Genomic DNA, 19,574 nt, shown 5'->3' with positions numbered 1-19,574 from the left:
TAACTCTATGTATGCATATGGAAAGTTACCTTTTCCATTTACATAAAAATATGCAAGCTGGTAATTTGGCTTACTCTCTAGCAGCTACATTGATTCCTATATTCACGGGGGTGGACAAGTATAAATGTTTTGAATTTAGACCCTCAATTTTCTAGTTGTATGTATGAACCAATCTCACATCCTAAATTGTGTCATATGTTGCTTACATGAGATTTTACATGGTCGGGAAATCACAAGTCATGAAAAACTGTAGATCCAGAAAGAATAAATTGAAAATGAAATAACCCTCTACATCCTTGGAAGGTAAACTATATGAAATTCTTTCTAAAATAATGATTTTCAACAAAGTAGTGGTGGTAAGTTGCATGCTTGCCTTGTCAGAATTATAAACAACGTGAGAGACTGCTTTAGTTCTTAATGTCTCTTTCCAACCCCCAAGACACACTCAGCTGAGAATCTTCTGTGGTAAGCCACTGATATTGATGGAAGTGTGCCATATTGCTCAGGAATACTGGGTAGGGAAAATTCTCTATTGATGGGTTTATAAGAGAAGGGTAATCAAATGACAGAAATCTATGTTGGAAAACCTTGAGGTGTTTCAGAATTTGTGCTATAAAACTTTATGTAACTTGCTGATTTTTTAAAATCATAAAACAGGAATAGATACCTGAAAACAAGCCATGAGTCTCAAAAGAAATAATTTTGCTTGACCTGTAGTGAACGTGTTCTTGGATGATTAAAATTCCTATATTAGTTGTGTTTGGAGAAAAAAAAGATGAATAAGGAAGGATGGGTGCTTGAGGCTGATGGCTCAATAAAAAGAAAAGACTGAAAGGAAGACAAAAAAGTCAATATATATTGAATACCTATTGCTAGGTCAGAGACTTCCACATATATCATCTCTTTTAAATTTCATAATTCTCTGTACTGAAGCTTATAGCATGTTATTTTCTCCAAATGAGTATGTTGAGGTTCAGCTTAAATAATTTTCTCAAGGCATGGCTAACATGGTGTAATAGTAAAATCTGGCCTCATGATTTTGAGACCTGTGCAGTTACACAAGGCCATGTTCTTAGATGGGCCCCAAACTTAGACGGGCTCTGCTGTCACCATCTTGAAATTCTTAAAAATTTTTGAACAAGGAGCCCACATTTTCATTTCATACTGAGTTTTACACATTATATAGCCAATCCTGCTGGTAGGCTGTGCCACTCTTTCCATAGATAATCTCTAAAGACACACTGTGAAAACTCTTCCCTGTAAAGTAGATGTAGAGATAGAGAGCCCCAGGGCAGACACAGCCAGAACTTTGTGTTCTGGAATCAAGATTTAGGCTTGGGGGATGTGGCTCCCTCAGAAGAAGAATCATTGCCTCATATGATAGTATAAGTAGTTTCTGGGTGCTAATGTGGCTTGATGCATTATATCAGTTTTATACAGTTGTGTAACAAATTTAGTGACTTGAAACAACACACGTTTATTATCTCACAGTTTCTGTGGGTCAGGAGGTTGGGCATGGCCTACCTGGATCAGAGGCTCAGGGTGTCACTAGGCTGCAATCAAGGTGTTGGCTGGGCTGCATTTTTTTCTGGAGCTTAGGTCCTCTTCCAAGATCATGTGATTATTGGCAGAACTCAATTCCTTGGTATTGCAGGACTCAGGCCCTCAACTTCTAGAGGCCACCCACAGTTTCCTGACATGGGCTCCTGTCTCCATAGGCAGTTTACACATGATTGCTTCTTTAAGGCCAGCAGGAGATTCTCTGATTCTCTCTCTAGCTCTCTCCAGTCTTCTGTAATGTAATTACAAGAGTTACCCCCATCACCTTTGCCATATTCTGTTGGTTAGAAGCAAGTCATAAGGGAGGAGTTTATGCCAAGGTCTTAACACCATGAGGCGGGGAGTACTGAGAGGTCACCCTAGGGGCTGTCTGTCACATATAAAAGTCCATAGTTGTAGAAAGCTCTGCCTAGTTGAGCCACTCCCTTAACACAGACTGGTAGGACCACCAAATTTTTGACATACATTCATGAGTGTAAAGAAGGCAGTGGGGAAACTCACTCCCCATGTGCAACTCTATCATGTATAATTTTTGCATTGCTTTTTAGTTGCTTCAGAAATAAATCAGATTAAAAGCAACCTTGAACTGAGTTCCAGTCACTACTCATGATCATTTTCAAATTCAGGCCAGAATTCATGTGTGGACTAGCTCACAAGGGCTTTCCTAGAGCTTAATCTCAGGTTTGTGTGACTCTAAATTTTATACTCTACACTGGGATAGATCCAGGTCTCTAGGCTTTGAAATTTATACAATTTGTGGTGTCCCTTTTGAGCAAGAGAACACAAAATTATAATGTACAATATTCAATATAAATAGAATGTTTAAAATGGCGGGAGAAATCACAACAAATCATTCAAACCTTGGAGAGTTGGGTGTCTATTTTCTAAGATATCTAAGCACTTTGCCAGAAATGCTTATGTAGAAATACTTCCTATTTGCAGCCCAGCTTCCTTGCATATATCTAGAATATTCTATAGTTCCTGGCAACTTCTAATACCCAAGAAAGCCAGTGCAAATGATGAGCACTGAAGCTTCATTAGCTTCCCTGGAATTGTGCCTCTGCTTCCCACTATATCCTCAATATTGAACAAGCAGTCCATGGACCAACAGTGTTGTCACTTGTAGGAGTGTATTAAAATGCAAAATGTCTGGCCCCTTTCATACCTGCTGAAGAAAAGCCTTCATTTCAGTGAGATTCTTGGTAATTATATGCACATTAGTGTTTAGGAAGCACCACATTATACCACATACTGAGCAGCACTACTTCCTCTATGAGCTACACTCAACTTGTGTTTTCTTGGTCAAAGTGAGTGGGTAATAGACCTTAGCCCACAGCTGATAACAATCTTGAAAAGAAATAGTAAGAGCAAGTCAAACTGCTTTGAATTAATACAAGTCTCCAGGGTCAGACAAGTTACATCATTGGGGTAGAGAAATAATTTATAGCTGTGATTAGAGAAGCACTGCCAGTAATCTGAAGAATCACAGAGAACCAGAGAGGTGCCTTTTTTTTTCAAACAAACAAAAAGATGAATTCCGAAAATAACTGGGTAGTGAGCCTTACAGCAATTTCCTACAAAACTCTGGAAAGAACTGTTAAATGAGTAACTTGTCAGCTCTTAGAAATAGAAATGGCAATCACCAGGAATCATGCCAAATTAATCTCATTTGTTTTTCTATAATGTGCGTCTAAAACTGGTAGGACCTGGCAAATCCACAGGCATGGTAGTTTCTAATGATACCTTTACAGATTATATGCAGAAATGTGGTACAAACAATAGCACAGCCAAAGGAATGTATGATTGTTGAATAATTGTCTCTTATAAGTTGAATAAAAAATAGTTTAAGGAAAGAAGTTTGAAACAGTTTGAGGAAAGGAGTGGGTCCCTGTGTCAGTCAGAGTTCAATTATAGGAGGAGAACCCCTAGGAATGATATGAAATAAGGGATTGCTTATAGGGATTTGAGGTTATGCAATCGTAGGAACTGGCTGAAGTGTAAAGCTGTTGCTTCTGCATTTGGTGCTCACCTTGAAGTGAGCATGGCAGGAAATCTGGAAGAAAAGATGGATGTGAAATGGGAAAGAATGAGGACAAACCTGAATGTGTGAGGATGATTTGGATCCTGTGTCAATCTCTAAGTTTCCAATTCCAATGATGCAGGTATCTGGAAGGAAGCAGAGAAGCTGAAGGAGCTGTAATCCTGGCAGCTGCCATGTGCCAATGAGGCCAGCCAGCAGATTCAGGACAGATCTGTAGGAACTGCAACAGGGCTTGGTCCTACTCCAAATCTTCCCAGCATCAATATGGCTGCTGCTTGCCTCTTGACTTCCAGTCTCCATAAATTTCTCTTGTGGCCAATCTTAACTACGATGTAAAGGAATTATGGGAAATGTAGTTCCCACGTAGCTGAGTTGACACAGATCAAAGCTATAGAGCCATACAGCCAACAGAGCTCTGTCCTTGGCCCTGTCCTGCTGATTGCAGTTAATAATGCAAAGCTGTAAATGATAAAATATTCTAGATGGCAGAACTCAAAAGATAAATCTTGATAAACTGACTTCTCATGCTTCAAATATCACATTTAATGTGAGAGGACCTTCTTGACCATGATCAGTGAACCAGCATCTCAGCCCTCAGTGTTCCCCCACATATTCCCAGACATTGCTCTATTTTTTCATAGTACTTATTAGAATCTGTTATATATAATTTTTGATTTATTTATGTTTTTTCACCTCCATTGGAATGCAAGTTCCACGAGAATGAGGACATGGCCTGTTCTGCTCAATGCTAAAATAGAGGAGCACACAGAAGGCATTCAATACACACTTGTTTAATGAATATTTAATTAAATTTGATAAGAATAATTGCAAGATTGTATATTGAGAAATTAAAAATCAGCTACATGAGTAGAGAATGGAAACTATCTAAATCAAGAATAATTAATGAGAGAAAATAATTTGAAGCTTTTCTCAACAGCAAGCACAAATTGGGTATCAGGGTATTGAAAAATTAATACATATATCACTTATATTAGTAGAAACAAAGGAAGTAATAGTCACATTGTTACAGGATTCCTTTTGTGCTGCTTCACCAGCCAGAAATATCTGCAGCCACCACCACCTCTGTCTGGTCATCACTTGGGCCTACAGGGCTCACTCCGCCCATTTGGATCCCACACCTGCTGTGGCACTGAGCTCAGCCTGTGGATGGACTGGGCATGCCATGAGCGGCTTCCATGTTGGGCTCTGGATTCTAGATGAGAGGAACATGGTGGGGCCCGAAAACTTAGAGATACCAGCAATTGCAGAACCCCAAGGGGTGTTACAGCTCTTTCTCAGGGTGTCCAAGGTATGAGTCCCCAAGAAATATTGCAGCTCTTCATTCTGGTAGCTTGGCAAGCAGAAGCATGTTATAGCTCTTTTATTCCTGCTGCCTGCAGCTCTGCGAGTTCCAAGTTTTTGTCCTGAGACCAAGAGGGATGAGGTGTGCAGACACCAGAGAGTGAGTAAGGCAGAGAAGAATTTCATTGAGTGACAGAAGGAACGCTCTCAGCTGTGAGAGGGGACCCTGAAAGCAGGGGTAGCTCTGTGTGGCTTAGGCTGGGCTTTTTATGGGCTTAACACTGGGGAGTGCTTGCTCATTGGTCCATGGGTGGGCTTGGAAAAAGCACCATCGATTGGTTAAGGAACCAGTATAGAGAGAGAGAGGGTAAGATGGGGATAGAAGTTCTCACTTTGGTTGTGGACTCTATCTGGAACTGGCAGCTCAGTTTTCAGGCTTTAAACTGTCTTTGGCTTGAAGGTTGGGTTTCAACAGGGATCCATCCCTGTCTGTTTAGGAATTTGCCTGTCTCCTGTCCATATCAACATAGTACTCTATATCAGTACTCCCCAACCTTTTTGGTACCAGGGACCACTTTCATGGAAGACAATTTTTCCACAGACTGGGGAGAGGTGGGGAGGTGATGGTTTTGGGATGAAACTGTTCCACCTCAGATCATCAGGCATTAGTTAAATTCTCATAAGGAGTGTTCAACCTAGATCCCTCACATACACAGTTCACTATTGTCCACATTCCTATGGGAATCTAATGCCACCGCTGATCTGACAGGAGGCAGAGCTCAGCCGGTAATGCTTGCTTGCCCACCACTCCCTTCCTGCCGTGTGGCCCAGTTCCTTACACTCCACAGACTGGTACCAGTCCACAGCCTGGGGATTTGGGACCCCCACATACTCTCTATATGGAAAGACATAGATATATTTTAAAATACAAAGATCCACCTTATCAATAGGCTAAAAAAGAAACATTGTATGATTATCAGTTGGTGCAGAAAAAGCATTTGACAAAATCAAATACCCATTTATCATAAAAACTCTTACCAAATATGAATGAGTGTTCTCAAAATATCATCTGCAAAAAAACCTACAGTAAACATCATGCTTAATAATGAGAAATGAGATGCTTCCTTCCTAAATAACATATCTGATAACAGACTTTTATCTAAAATATGTAAAAAACTGAACATTCAAACAATCTGATTTTTTAAATGGACATAAGATCTAAATAGACATTTCACTAAAGAAAATATACAGCATGGTGGCTCATGCCTGTAATCCCAGCAGTTTGAGAGTCCAAGGTGGGAGGATTATTTGAGCTCAGGAATTCAAGACCAGCCTGGGCAACACAGTGAGACCCCATCTCCATTAAAAGGAAGGAAGGAGGGAAGGAAGGAAGGAAGAAAGGAAGGAAGGAAGGAAAGAAGAAAGGAAGGAAGGAAGGAAGGAGAAGGGAAGGAAGGGAAGGGAGAAAGGAAGGAAGGGAGGAAGGGAAGGGAAGGGAAGGAGGGAGGGAGGGAGGGAAGGAAGAAAGGAAAGAAGAAAGGAAGGAGGGAAAGGAAATATGCAGAGGGTAAATAAGCATACAAAAGGATACTCAATATATCCATATGGATATAATAAATGATTTAATAAGTACATAAATGGTGGACAAAAACAAATATCTGATGCAAAGGAATTCTAAATATTATATGCTGATACTCTACCTTCATGAAGTTTGAGCATAACTATCCATTCTTTAACTGTGTGCTCTGTATAATGACATTGGTTCAAAGAGTACAGTAAAGAAGAATGCATGGAGGAGAGTAACTTTACAGAGGAGAATCTTGACAACCACTGTCTCACGAAGTGATCAAGGTCACCATCAACAGTGATAAATCATGTTCATGGTATGTTCCCTTGATACAATATGATGTAAATAGCACTTTTACCACTGGTTTACCTCCATAAGCCTATAACCCCAGTTTAATTATAAGAAAATCATCAGACAAATTTCTGTTGAAAAACAGTCTACAAAATACTTGACCAGTATTCCTCAAAAGTATCAAGGTCATAAAAAACAAGGAACCCTGAGAAACTCTCACAGTAAAGAGGAGCCTAATGGAATAGCTAGATGAAATATGGACATTAAAAACTAAGGAAATCTAAGTAAAGTATGAACTTTAGTTAATATATTATATCAATATAGGTTCACTAATTGTGACAAATATACTGTACTAATGTAAGAGGTTAATAATAAGAGAAACGGAATGTGCAAGGTATATGGGAATTCTGCCCTATTTTTGCAATTTTTCTGTAAGTCTAAAACAGTTTCAAAATAAGGAACTCATTTTAAAAAAAGACAAATATGATGTGCAGAAGACAAAATCAATAAATAACTCTGGTAACTTGTAAATGGAACAGATGATTAAAAAATGAAAGATAATATTGATGAAGTACTTATAATCAAATAAGTGTTTATGAAGTTGTTGTAGGTGAATTACTTATAATTACTGCCATCAAATATTTTAGATGTTGTATGTAAAGGGATCATGCTCACTTAAGTTTCCAGTGGCAGAAAAAGAACAAATTGATCAAAGTTCCAGGGCAGCAGATTTCAACTTAGATTGAAAGAATAATGTTATGATTATTAAGCTGTCCAAATATAACTCACCTGCCTTTGGAGAGGATTGCAGCACTGCCTTTTAATGATCTTCAGACATAGGCTAAAGAAATGTCATAGTGAAGAACAGTTGTACAAGAATGAGCCCGAAGGTGTCTTCATCTCAGATGCTGTGATTACTGGTGCGTTAGCCAACGCCTCCACAATTGCACTGGTTCAGACAGCTCCAGGCAGGCCTCAGAAACAAGTGATTTACTTATGACATCCAGATGGCAAGTTTTTCTCTGATCATTTTGGAATTACACAGTCTGGATAGAAAGGGAGAAATAATTGTTGAGCACTGTGAGGAACGGATTAAAGAAAAGCCTCTGAGATTTTATTTATGTACATGCACTCTTCTTTTCTCTTAAGAAAACTAACAAAAAGTTAAAGGCGACAAAATTAAGACATAAAACAAAACACCACGATGGTTTTAATATTGGATGTTATCATCTCAGTTTTAAATACTATCTGGTAAAATGATGCTTGAGGCCAATTCCAGTGAATAGGAATAACTTTTGGAGGGCAGCGCTACTGTTATCCATGGGAACAGATGGCTCTTACTCTCCAAAAATCCAGATCGATTTCATTCTCTTCTGGGGAAACAACAACAGCAGAAATTTTAGTCACCACCCTTCTGATAATACTGGAGAAATAGTGTTTTCTTGCTTATGTGTTTCCATGCCTGTGCATTTCTTCTTCACACATCTCTACTTTGTGACTCATACTTTAAAAAATTATAGAACTTCAGGAATACAGATATGAATATGAAATTATGATGTCTTATATCACATCTACCCTTTAAGAAGTGTATTGGATTGAAGCTCAAGCTGCTTTAAAATTTTAGCTCTTCCAGTAAAAATAATTGAGCTTGTAGATAGTAAATTTCACATCAAGAAATATCCTAGTATACCGAATGTATAGAGAGTAATGTGTGTGTATACATTTGTGTGTGTGCGTATGTGTAGTTCATGTGAATTTTAATAATAAACTGTATATTCCATTAGACAGTTCTGCCACTTTAAAATATAAGTACACGGTAAGTAGAAAATCTGTCATTTATAAGCTCTGTATTTGTTGGCAGTGGTTTGCATACAATAATAAATGTCAATAAGGTAATTTTTTAGTAGAAGATACCAACCTTTGGATTTTATGTCTGCTCTTGTGCCACACTAGAGTTCTAACATTTTTTGCTAATATTATTTATTAATATTAACTCATTTCTTCCTTATCTCTAGTCTTGGAGGATGCTTTCATTTTTACTTTCCAGCATCAGTTTCTAAGAGCATCCATTTCTTAAGTCCTTAAGATTTAGACCCTATTAACAATTGTACTGTTAGATTGTGTCTTTATTTATTTTTTTAATTTTTAAACTTTTTTTTAGACAAAGTTTCACTGTCACCCAGGCTGGAGTGTAGTGGTGCAATCTCAGCTCACTGCAACCTCTGACTCCTGGGTTCAAACAATTCTAGTGACTCAGCCTCTCAAATAGTTGGGATTACTGGCGCGCGCCACCACACCCAGCTAATTTTTTGTATTTTTAGGAGAGACAGGGTTTCACCATGTTACCCAGGCTGGTCTCGAACTCCTGAGCTCAGGCAATCCGCCTGCCTTGGCCTCCCAAAGTGCTAGGATTACAGGCGTGTGCCACCATGCCTGGCCAGATTGTGTCTTTAAAGCATCAACTTTCATAGGGTGAATTTTCCTTCATACATTACCTGCACTCCTTTGGACAGCCACTTTTATTACTTGTTTACATGCCAATTTCCCTATGTAGACCTTAGGCTCTTTTACTGTTGGGTTTGTGTTGTGTTTATTTGTTTGTTCCTTCTTGTGCCGTGATGGTGTTTTGCATTTGCTTTTGCACCTTCCTGCTACTGCCCACACTGGACTTCAGCTCCTTCCGTTTTCTTCCAACTACTGGTATCTATGCATTATTTAAGGGTCGTCTGAAATGCGATAGTCTGGGAGAAACAGACTGTTCACAGATTGTTCAGTTGGAATTAATCACAACTTCAACTCCACTTTGCTTCGTTCTCTTTCACAGCTATTTCCTTCTGCTGTGTATTTTACTTATTGATGCCTCACTCCCACCCCAGAGACACACGCCTCCATGCACTCTGCTGTAAGCTCCTTAAGGACAGACCTCCTGGTTATCCCAGCACAGGATTAGTACCTTTTTCACACATTACAGATACCTCATAAGTGTGAATTGAATGAATGACACATTTCAGGGCATTATTAAGATCATTTCAAAACCATCTATTCCATGATGACTCACAAATTTCTATCTCCAACCTGGACTTCTCTTTACCTATCTTGTACTCACATATCCAAGTATCTACTTAATCCCTTGGCTGTCTAATTAGAATCACAAACTTAACATGACCAGAGAACTCTTGATTTTTTTTTCTCTTCCTTATCTCAAGTAAAAGTCCATTTACAGCACTGCAGTACTGTTCTCTCAGCTCACTGACAAATCTGTTTTTCTTCAAGTGAGAGAAGCTGATAGAAAATGGGAAGTCATTGAAAACCGACTTCATTATTTTAGCTCTTTGAACTCAGCCTTCAAATTCTGGTATGATGTGTGATGTGAAAAAAAATTACATTAAAAACTGACTGAGTTATCCTTGCAGAATACTGATAACAGTTGTTTGCTTAGTTGGTTGGTTGGTTTACAAAATCAGATCACTTCTTGGTCACAAGAGAAACTTGTGACCAAGACAAATGGTTTTCAGGTACAACCATTTATAGCACTGCAGTACCGCTCAGGCCAAACCTGAGCATGAGCCTTGATTTCTCCTTTCCACACTGTATTCATGAATAAGTCCTGTCAGTTCATTACCAAAATATATCCGAGTCTTACATATTTTTACCATCTCCTTTTCCATAGCTTTGTTCCAAGCCACCATCATTTCTTACCTGGAATTGTATCACCATATTCTTTCCTGAACTACATTCAGAGCCTCCTAATTGGTCTACCTGCCTTCATTATTACTTCCCTAAAATTGGTTCTCCATACATTTGCCAGAGAAACTTCTCTAGGGTGTACATCAGATCATAACATTCCCATTTTAAAACTTTTCCAATGGCTTCTACTTAGAATTAAATGTAAATTTCTAACTACATTATCCAATGGCCCACTTAATCTGACCCCTGAGTAACTTCTAGCTTGTCTCTCTCCTCTTTATTCATGTGGTATGGTGACATTTACCCACTTTCTGTCCCTCAAACATGACAAGGTAATTTTTTCTTGTATAGGAACTTCGTCCTTGCATTTTGAGCTCGAAATGCTTTTCTTTCAGAGCTTCCCCTTCAAGTCCTCAGAAGTCTTCCCTGACCACCTTGGATAATGAGCACCCTATGATTTCAAATTCTCTGTAGCCCATACTGGGTGCAGGACGCATTTGTTACCCACACTTTCCAACTAGAATGAGATATCTACAATAGTGCTTGCCTTAATATGTATTTATTGACTGACTAACTGCTAGATTAATGCCATCTCGGTGACAATCTGCCTTGCTGTCTAGACGGTCGGATCCTTTTCCTGTGTTAAGAATTGTGCCCTGTCTTGTAGCTCTCTATGCACATCACAGCCTTTTCTTATGCTTGACTGTGAGCCCCTTGGAAGCGGATACCACACTTGTATCACCACTGCCTCTCAGAGAATGCGGCACAGATGGAGACGTGTTTTCTCTTTAATTCTGTAATCACTCGTTCCTCTTTCATTCTTTTTCTAATGGAATTGCTTGTTTGTTATAGGAGACTTAAATTCCTATTAAAACCTTTTAAAACTGAGATTGGGGAATTGATGAGGCCTATAATTGGTAAAAGAAACTGACCTAAGGTACTTGCCTAATGAAAGAATGTGGTAGGAGGGCAGTGGGAATAGTTTCACTTAATAGAGGAGATGAAGATTTGATGCTCCTGGTGCCAGTTTATTAGGCAGGAAAACCAATGCTATTAATTCACTGAAAAAAATGATCTGTCAGAAAAGTTTGTCTTCTCTATAAGCCGAGAGACTGGCTTAGGTCTTCTCACAAATTACAGCCCTTTTACTTACATTAACATGATTAAATGTTTATCTTTATTATAAAATTTTAGATAATATAACTTAATATTATACATGGAACATTGATATTGGACCAAGGTTGATGGCTTTACTTCCAACCAATGGAATACTTCAGGTTCTTTGGCAAACTCTTGTGACCAAGAAGTGATCTGATTTTGTAAACCAACCAACCAACTAAGCAAATAACTGTTATCAGTATTCTGCAAGGATAACTCAGTCAGTTTGTAATGTAATTTTTTTTTCACACCACACGTCATACCAGAATTTGTAGGCTGAGCTCAAAGAGCTACAGTTGGTCTTCAATGACTTCCCATTTTCTATGAGCCTCTCTCTCACTTGAAGAAAAACAGATTTGTCAATGAGTAATAATACCCAATGTGTGAGTTCAAAGATATTTGCACTTTTACTTTTATGATTTTATTTTTTATTTTTTTGAGACAGGGTCTCACTCTGTCACCCAGGCTGGAGCACAGTGGTGGGATCTCAGCTCACTGCCACCTCTGTCTTCCTGGCTCAAGTGATCCTCCCACCTCAGCCTCCTGAGTAGTTGAGATTACAGGGGTGCACCACCACACCTGGCTAATTTTTGTATTTTAGTAGAGATGGGGTTTTACCATGTTGGCCAAGCTGATCTCGAACTCCTGACCTCAGGTGATCCACCTGCCTTGGCCTCCCAAAGTGTTGGGATTACAGGCGTGAGCCACCATACCTGGCTGGTATTTACACTTTTAAAGTAAAAATTCCTGAGAAGAACAATCACTTAAGAGTAATGAATCATCCATAGGGGAATTTCAGACATAACGTTAATTCACATCATATCATTAAACACCCATGTGCCATGGTCCTAATGTCTACTCTAACGCTAATATAGTAAATTAGCGGAGTTAAAAAAATGGTTGCATGTAGCTTAGTTATAGTTTACTAAAATATCGCAGGTGTACTTATTAAGGTCTAGTTTCACTTTGGGATCCAGAAAAATCCTGCAAAGTGCCTTGCAGAGCATCGTGGGGACCCCTCTGTGCCTTTCTCACCTCCCTTTGGCTGAGTTCACAATGGACACGAGTTGAACAGCTGCAGAAAGCATGCACTAGGTAGATCCTTCAAAGCCAACAGATTCAAAATGAGCTCACTATTTTCTTCTTCCTTCTTTAAGATGCATGTCCCTTATTTATTTCCTGTTTGGTTGATAGCATTGCTAAACAAGCAACCACTTAACACAGAAAACTGGGGTCATCTCGGAAACATGATTCTTTAATTTCCATGTATATCCAGTCATCAAAACTTATAAATTTGACCTCTTCTCTCCACTACCACTCTACCAGATTAGTTCAGATCTTCACAACATTTACCTTGGGCTACTGTAATAGAATACCATCTGATCCTTTCTGTATCCAGTAGAGTTTTCCACAAATCGATCCTCCATACTTCTAGCAAGTTCCTAAAAACAAATCCTTTCCTTGTTCCCTGTTGCCTGTAGAATTAATCCTAAACCAAGGCAAATGTAGCTCTTTATCCTTTGTGACCACATCTTGACCTCTTCATGGTACAGCTTTATTTTCTGACAGTCAGCCGTGGAATTCAATGTCTTGACCTCTTTGATCCCCTGGCTGTTCTCTAAAAGCTCCATGTTCTTTCTTGCTTCTGTGACTTGCTTCTGTATATGTTGCTCTCAGTACTTGAAATGCACATCTCTTGCTATGTGTCAGCTTTGCTCTAACCACTTGACATGAATTACTTTATTAAATTCCTGCAACAATGCTCTGAGGTAGATAATACAGCCAATGCCTTCACTGCCTTGTGTCATTGTGACTTAACTCTGATTTCAGTCATCTCCATGGCCATTCCTGAGGCCACTCCTATGTGACTGCTAAGATTGTGTTCAGATGGCACATCCTCTGGGAAATCTTTCTGACTGCTATGATATGTGGGCAGAGTGTGTTGCTATCTACTTTGGGTAGCAATTACACCCAATGTATACGTTTATCTTGATATCTAGTACTTTGACTGACAAATCCTTCTTTGCTGCTTGTAGTACGCTGTGAAGAGACTGAGAGTAGTCTTTAGTATTTATTTATTCACTTAATTTGATGTTATTATTTTTGTATCGCATAGTATAGCACTTAGTGTCTGGTAGGCACTCAGTAAATGTTAAAAAGAAGAATCACAGCTAACATAATTGATCCCTTGCTATATGCCAGGTTTGTTCTAACCACTTTACATGAATTACTTTATTAAGTCCCTACAACAATGCTTTTGAGGTAGACAACACAGCCAACATTTCCAGTGCCCTGTGTCACTGTGACATAACTCAAATTTCAGCCATCACTATCGCAGAGAGTTTTGTGTGAGCTCAGACTTGTGCTGAGTGTCTCACCCCATGCACAAGTAACAGTCTGCCTGTTCAGGCCTTCTCTAAAGTGCAGGAAGTCACTAGATCTTTTATGTCCTGGCACAGAAGTGAAGTGGATTTAACATTCTCAGGGCAACCCTCAACCACAGATGCACAAGAGCTGGTGGGTAAATTCTCTAGCTTCCCACCCTTTGAATGGACAATTCTAAGAAGCATTCTGTACACTCTTGGAAGTCTCAGGTGAGTCAAACTTCCATTGCTTATAGAAGGAACTTCTACAATTTACTCCTATTATACCTCTGTCTCACTCTTGTCATTCGTAACTCCTTCCAGAGGCATCTCCCAAGCCAAATACCTGCATCCAAGATCTTGTCATTTTCTATTTTGAAGAAACCCAAATGAAGATAAGTACTACTATTCTCCCCAATGTATTTGAAACACAGGCACAGAGAGGCTAAGCTAAGTAACTTGCCTAAGACTTTACACCTGGAAAGTGAAGAGACTAGATTTGAACTCAGATAATCTGGCTGCAGAGCCAGCCCATTCCTGACTATCACTCTATACTCAATGAGGTTTATAACAGATGTAGGGGTCTCAAACTGTCTAATATTACCTATCTACCCTTAAAATGTTTAAAACTTGTCTTGGCTAGAAGGTTAAGTTTTCATATCTCTTTCCTCGGTTTGGAAGCAAGGGCATACTGCTTCTTTAGATTTTCACCCTCTTTCAAATGAATTCCCACTTTTAAGCTCCAAAGTGTGTATTTTTTTTTTCCAGATTAAGAACAATCTAAAAGAGTGACAGAGCAAACATTAAAGTATTGTAACTTCCCACTTTCAAAAGCTCCATTTTTAAAATTTCACATTGGAGGGCTTTGAATAGAGGCAGTGTGAAAAGTGGAATGAGCATTTAGATTATCATTGAAGAAACTAGTGTCATCTGAATCGCTAACTAGTTTCATCACCTTGGGTGGCTTTATTCCCCAATCTGGGGCTCAATTTCTCCTATTGTGTAAGATAAAGAGTTTGAGTTAAAGTGGCTGCTCTTACTGTTTTTAGAGTCATTTAAGAATCTTCTGAACTCTATGTATACCATCTCTATTATTTCTCCTCCCACTCTAAATACATATCCACATGTACATGTATTCTTCCTTGAGTAATTTCAGATGCTGGTGTCATCTGTGGACCCTCTTGGGTCAAAAATCCATGGACACAATCTCTAAATCCTATTCCAGTTCCAGCCTCCTATGGTAAGGAAGCACACATTGATTTCATTTTGCTTTAGATTTTTTTGTGAGAAAATACTTGATGGCTGGACATAAAGGTTCATGCCTGTAATCCCAGCACTTTGGGAGAGAATCACTTTGGGAGGAGAATCACTTGAGGTCGGGGGTTCAAGACCAGCCTGGCCAACATGGTGAAACCCCGTCTCTACCGAAAATAAAAAAATTAGCTGAGCGTGGTGGTGCATGGCTGTAATCCCAGCTACTCAGGAGGCTGAGGCAGGAGAATCACTTGAGGTTGCAGTGAGCCAAGATCGTGCCACCATTGCACTTCAGCCTGGGTGACAGAGTGAATGAGGCTCTGTCTCAAAAAAAAAAAAAAAAAAAAAAAAGACCTTATGCTTTCTGCTGTCAGACTCACCATAAACGAATTATTTAATGAGTCCAGGTGATTTTTAAAATAGACATTAGTGAGAAGAAACAAACATTTATATCTTACATCTTATTCTGTTGTTATTCTATGTTTGAATATTTTATTTTGCCGTGACAGTGGATATGTAAATGGTTGACTGATAGGCATACCCTACAAATAATGTTTGTTGTATAATATAAATAAAATTTAATGTAACGAGAACATGATGGATAGGTATTCTGATATTTCTATTTCTGATTCCAATATCTGTGATTAAGATGTTTATGCAAATGTTTCACTGCTCTGGACTTTTCTATAAGTTATATTGATTCAATATCTCTATTTCCTTTAGAGAGAAAAATCTCATTAAATGAGAATCTAATGGGCTGGAAAAATTCAACAGACTAACCTCAGATGAAGTAATATATTTATTGAAAAAATAGCACCTTGTTAGCTGGAAAATAATGATACATTGACTTACATTGTCCTGTATTTGATAAAAAAAAAGAAGCTTTTTGCTGAGTTTCTTGCACAAGTTTTATAAGCTGGAATTATAGCTTACAAGAGATGATGATCAGAAAAATCATGCTGGATTTTAATTCATGTTTGTAGAAATAAAAGAAAGATGTTGGCATACTATGCTGTTAACTGGTTTAACTGATATTTCCCTTAGAAGTGACAGAAACAATGAAGTTAACAGTGAAAATCCTTACAATTTTCTGGATCTATCAAAGTCAGTTCTATTTTGTTAATTTTATCTTCAAGCAAATTTTCTCTTACATGATTGTTTGGAGGACAGTGCGGAAATACATCTATTTTCAATTTACAAGGACCACCTTCCATCTGTCTACTGATTTTCCATTACAACCCTTCCTCTAAATGCAGTCAAAGTGGTTGGTCCAGTCTGAATTTCTGTGCTGTATTTGGAAAGAGTGTTTTGGTGTAGTCCACCGCTTGCTGTGCTTTAGGACTCATGACATACTCAGGTGGTCACAACTCTTGTGTAATTTTATTTTGCAGAATTACACATCCAGCCCTTCAGTGCCACCCCCACCTATAAGCACCTGGTAGACCTCATTTCCCTCACCTGTGCTTCTGGATCCATGCTCATTCTTTTAAAAGCTTCAATATCTTCATTGCCTTGCTAATCTCTAATTTGGGGTCATTCCATTATCAACTTTTTTCTCTGTCAGGTTACCGAGCTTTGTTGCAGAATGCCATGACATTTTTTGGACTGAGGTCTGTGCAGCATCATGATCTCTCACCTCTGCTGTATCCTCACTGTGGCTTAATCTCCTGTTTCTCTTACCTTCTAGGATATTTCTCAAAGTAATTGCACCAAATGTTTTTCACTTTTTTCAAACACCTGATTGCACCATCCCCAGAGTAGATTATTTACTCTTAAGAGAGTAAATCTCATATGTCCCTAGTCTTAACGAGTTTCATGGTTCCCTTTGTCCTTTCTAACCAAGCAAACGTCTTAGCCTCATATTTAAGAGCTTCCATGGTCTAACCTTAACCTTTGTGTTCTAGCATGTGTATCTGAGGATCTCCAGCCTGTTAAGGGTCTCTTGTCTTCAGAGTAGATCTTGATTAACATTAATGTCAGGAGGTGGGAGGGTGGGGTAGAGGATGGAAACTAATGCTGGGCGTTGCATAATAAAGAAATCCTCAGAGATTTAGGACATTGTCCTCTCTCAGAAATATCTCTGGAGGAATAATGGCTGCTATGAATTCTGATATGTTCCTAGGAGAACAGCTGGTTTCTCTTTGTTCTTGTCAAAACAAGATGGTTATGTTCACAGGGTGGGATCTCAGTATCATTAGAGGCCCAACGAAGGTTTTTTTTTTATTTGACAGCAACTGTAACATCAACAACTTCTTTGATGTCAGCCCAGGATGGTGCTGTGCCAGCTATTTTCTGACAGTTGCCTTGAATTTTTTATTATTGTATAAAGCAAGAAATGACCTTTGAGGATTTCAGTATCTGTTTGATGTATGTGTTCATTCATATACTTTTCCAACTACCATTTCAAAAGTCAAGAAATGAACCTAAGAGTTTAGTGAGAAAAGAGCTTCTATTGTTTTTGGTTTGCTTGGGAGTTTTTACTTACAAAGTACAGATTAAATGCGGTTTGTATTTCAGATTTAAATTATATATTTTTATTGCATATGCATGTGTAATTTTGTCTAACACATCAAAAAGGGGAATAAAAAATATCTTGAGGATGTGATGAAACTTTTTGGAGAAAATAAAAATTTACACTCTCATAAATTAAGTAATAAAATTAGCATTCTGTCATAACTTTTTGAACTTGAAACGAAACATCTTAAAATGGATAAGCTCAAAGAATTTTAAAGAGCAGATTGAGCTTTTAGGCCGTGTCAATGAGTATGTTGAATCATTAATTTTCTATAGAATTTCCTTTCTGTTTCAATTTTATGAGAGCTTAGATAATTTCATGTCTTGACTATTGACATTGCTTCTTTGCTGATTTTTAAAAAAATTTTTTTACAAAGCAAAATTTGTAATTTTGTCTTTAGAAAATTTCCTAACCACAGAGATGTATGGCATAAAAATTGAACCATAGTTAAAACTGGTTCAGGCATCACTTTTACTTTGGTAGTAGTATACACAGCTAGCACACTGATTGGTGATTACTAGTTTCCTACTTCCTTATAATATTATTTATTTGTTCTTTAGAAAAGCAACAAGTACAATTTGAATATATTTATGGCTTCCAAGTTTTTCCTTAAGATCTGATGTTATATTATGTTGTAATTCTCAAGCTCAGTTTCCCTTCTCAATCATGGGTTGATTTTTCTGGTGAAACTCTTCCATCCTGTTCATTAGGACAATACGTTGGTTCTTCCTAATGTTCTGTTGTTTGTTTCTTGGTTTTACATATTGTTATTTAGTGTTAAATCTAATCAAGGGGAAAATTAATATCTATCAAAATATTATTTCTCTTAAATTGCCATTTTAATTTCATCAGTAAAATGTGTTAATGACTTTTACAAAATTATGAAAGACTTCTGTTAGTGTTAACAAGTTAACATACTTGGAGAAAGACTTAGAATATATTTAAATGTAAGCTTCTAAGCAATTTTCACAATATTATTTAAGATTGAAATAAGATAATGTAGTCGCAAGTGAGTAGAAACTGAAGCTTAGAGAAATTAAAGGACTTCTCCAAGATGACAATTGTAGTCCATTCACGTGGCTATAACAGAATACTTTATGCTGGGTTATTTGTAAGCAACAGGAATTTATTTCTCACAGTTCTGGGACATCCAGGCTGAAGGCAGCAGTAGATTCGGTGTTTGGTGAGGATTGCTCTCGGCTTTCAAGATGGCGCCCGGTTGCTGTGTCCTCACATGATGGAAGGTGGGAGGGCAAAAAGAATGGGCAGCTCCCTCACACCTCTTTTATAAGATCATTAATCCCATTTGTGAAGGCTCTACTCTCAGGATGTAATCACCTCCTAAAGGCCCTACCTCTTAATGCTATCACATTGGCAATCAAGTTTCAACATTCAGACCATAGCAGTGACACAGTTAGCTGCTAAGATTTCATTCTTGTTCTGATATTGTTTCTTCCTGCTCACATATCCTCTTCAAATATATGGCACACACACCACACCACATATAGAATGCTTTCTACTGCAGTGATGATGGAAGATAACGTACTTCTTGCTTGTCTGTTAGAAAAGTATACTGCAGTGGGTTAGATCTAAACTAACAAGACAGGGAAATTCATGGACAAATTTGGTCTGGCTTGCTGAAAAGTGCTTCTTGTAGGATTGCTTTACTGCTCAGCAATGTGCCATAAGCGAGCCTTATCCAGAGGCAGTGCCACTCAGGACAGCTATTTTCACTCTTGAATAAGCTCACCTCACAGGATTATGGTGGCTCCCATAATTATACCGAAAATTTTTATCACTAAGATGATCTGTCTTCCCAAAGTTTTTCTTCTGAAC

General features: G+C 38.3%; 1 protein-coding gene and 1 long non-coding RNA gene across 4 annotated transcripts in view; one reads left to right on the top strand and one right to left on the bottom strand.

Annotated features, from left to right (window-relative positions):
- LOC131383128 (uncharacterized) overlaps positions 1-3,830 on the bottom strand; it is a 28,801-nt gene extending 24,971 nt beyond the window's left edge. Inside the window, exons 1-2 of the long non-coding RNA XR_009212910.1 lie at positions 3,659-3,830; positions 1,525-1,792 (exon numbers count right to left, since the gene is read on the bottom strand). This is a non-coding gene — a long non-coding RNA (uncharacterized LOC131383128). The remainder of the gene's footprint in view (positions 1-1,524; positions 1,793-3,658) is intronic.
- Positions 1-19,574, top strand: part of INPP4B (inositol polyphosphate-4-phosphatase type II B) — an 834,063-nt gene that overhangs the window by 67,390 nt on the left and 747,099 nt on the right. The gene's annotated exons all lie outside the window — the stretch shown is intronic.

Source organism: Hylobates moloch, unplaced genomic scaffold (assembly GCF_009828535.3).
Source record: "Hylobates moloch isolate HMO894 unplaced genomic scaffold, HMol_V3 SCAFFOLD_3, whole genome shotgun sequence".
Lineage (NCBI taxonomy): Eukaryota > Metazoa > Chordata > Mammalia > Primates > Hylobatidae > Hylobates > Hylobates moloch.
The sequence above is the reverse complement of the archived record's forward strand: the minus strand, read 5'-3'. Positions and strand labels throughout refer to the sequence as shown.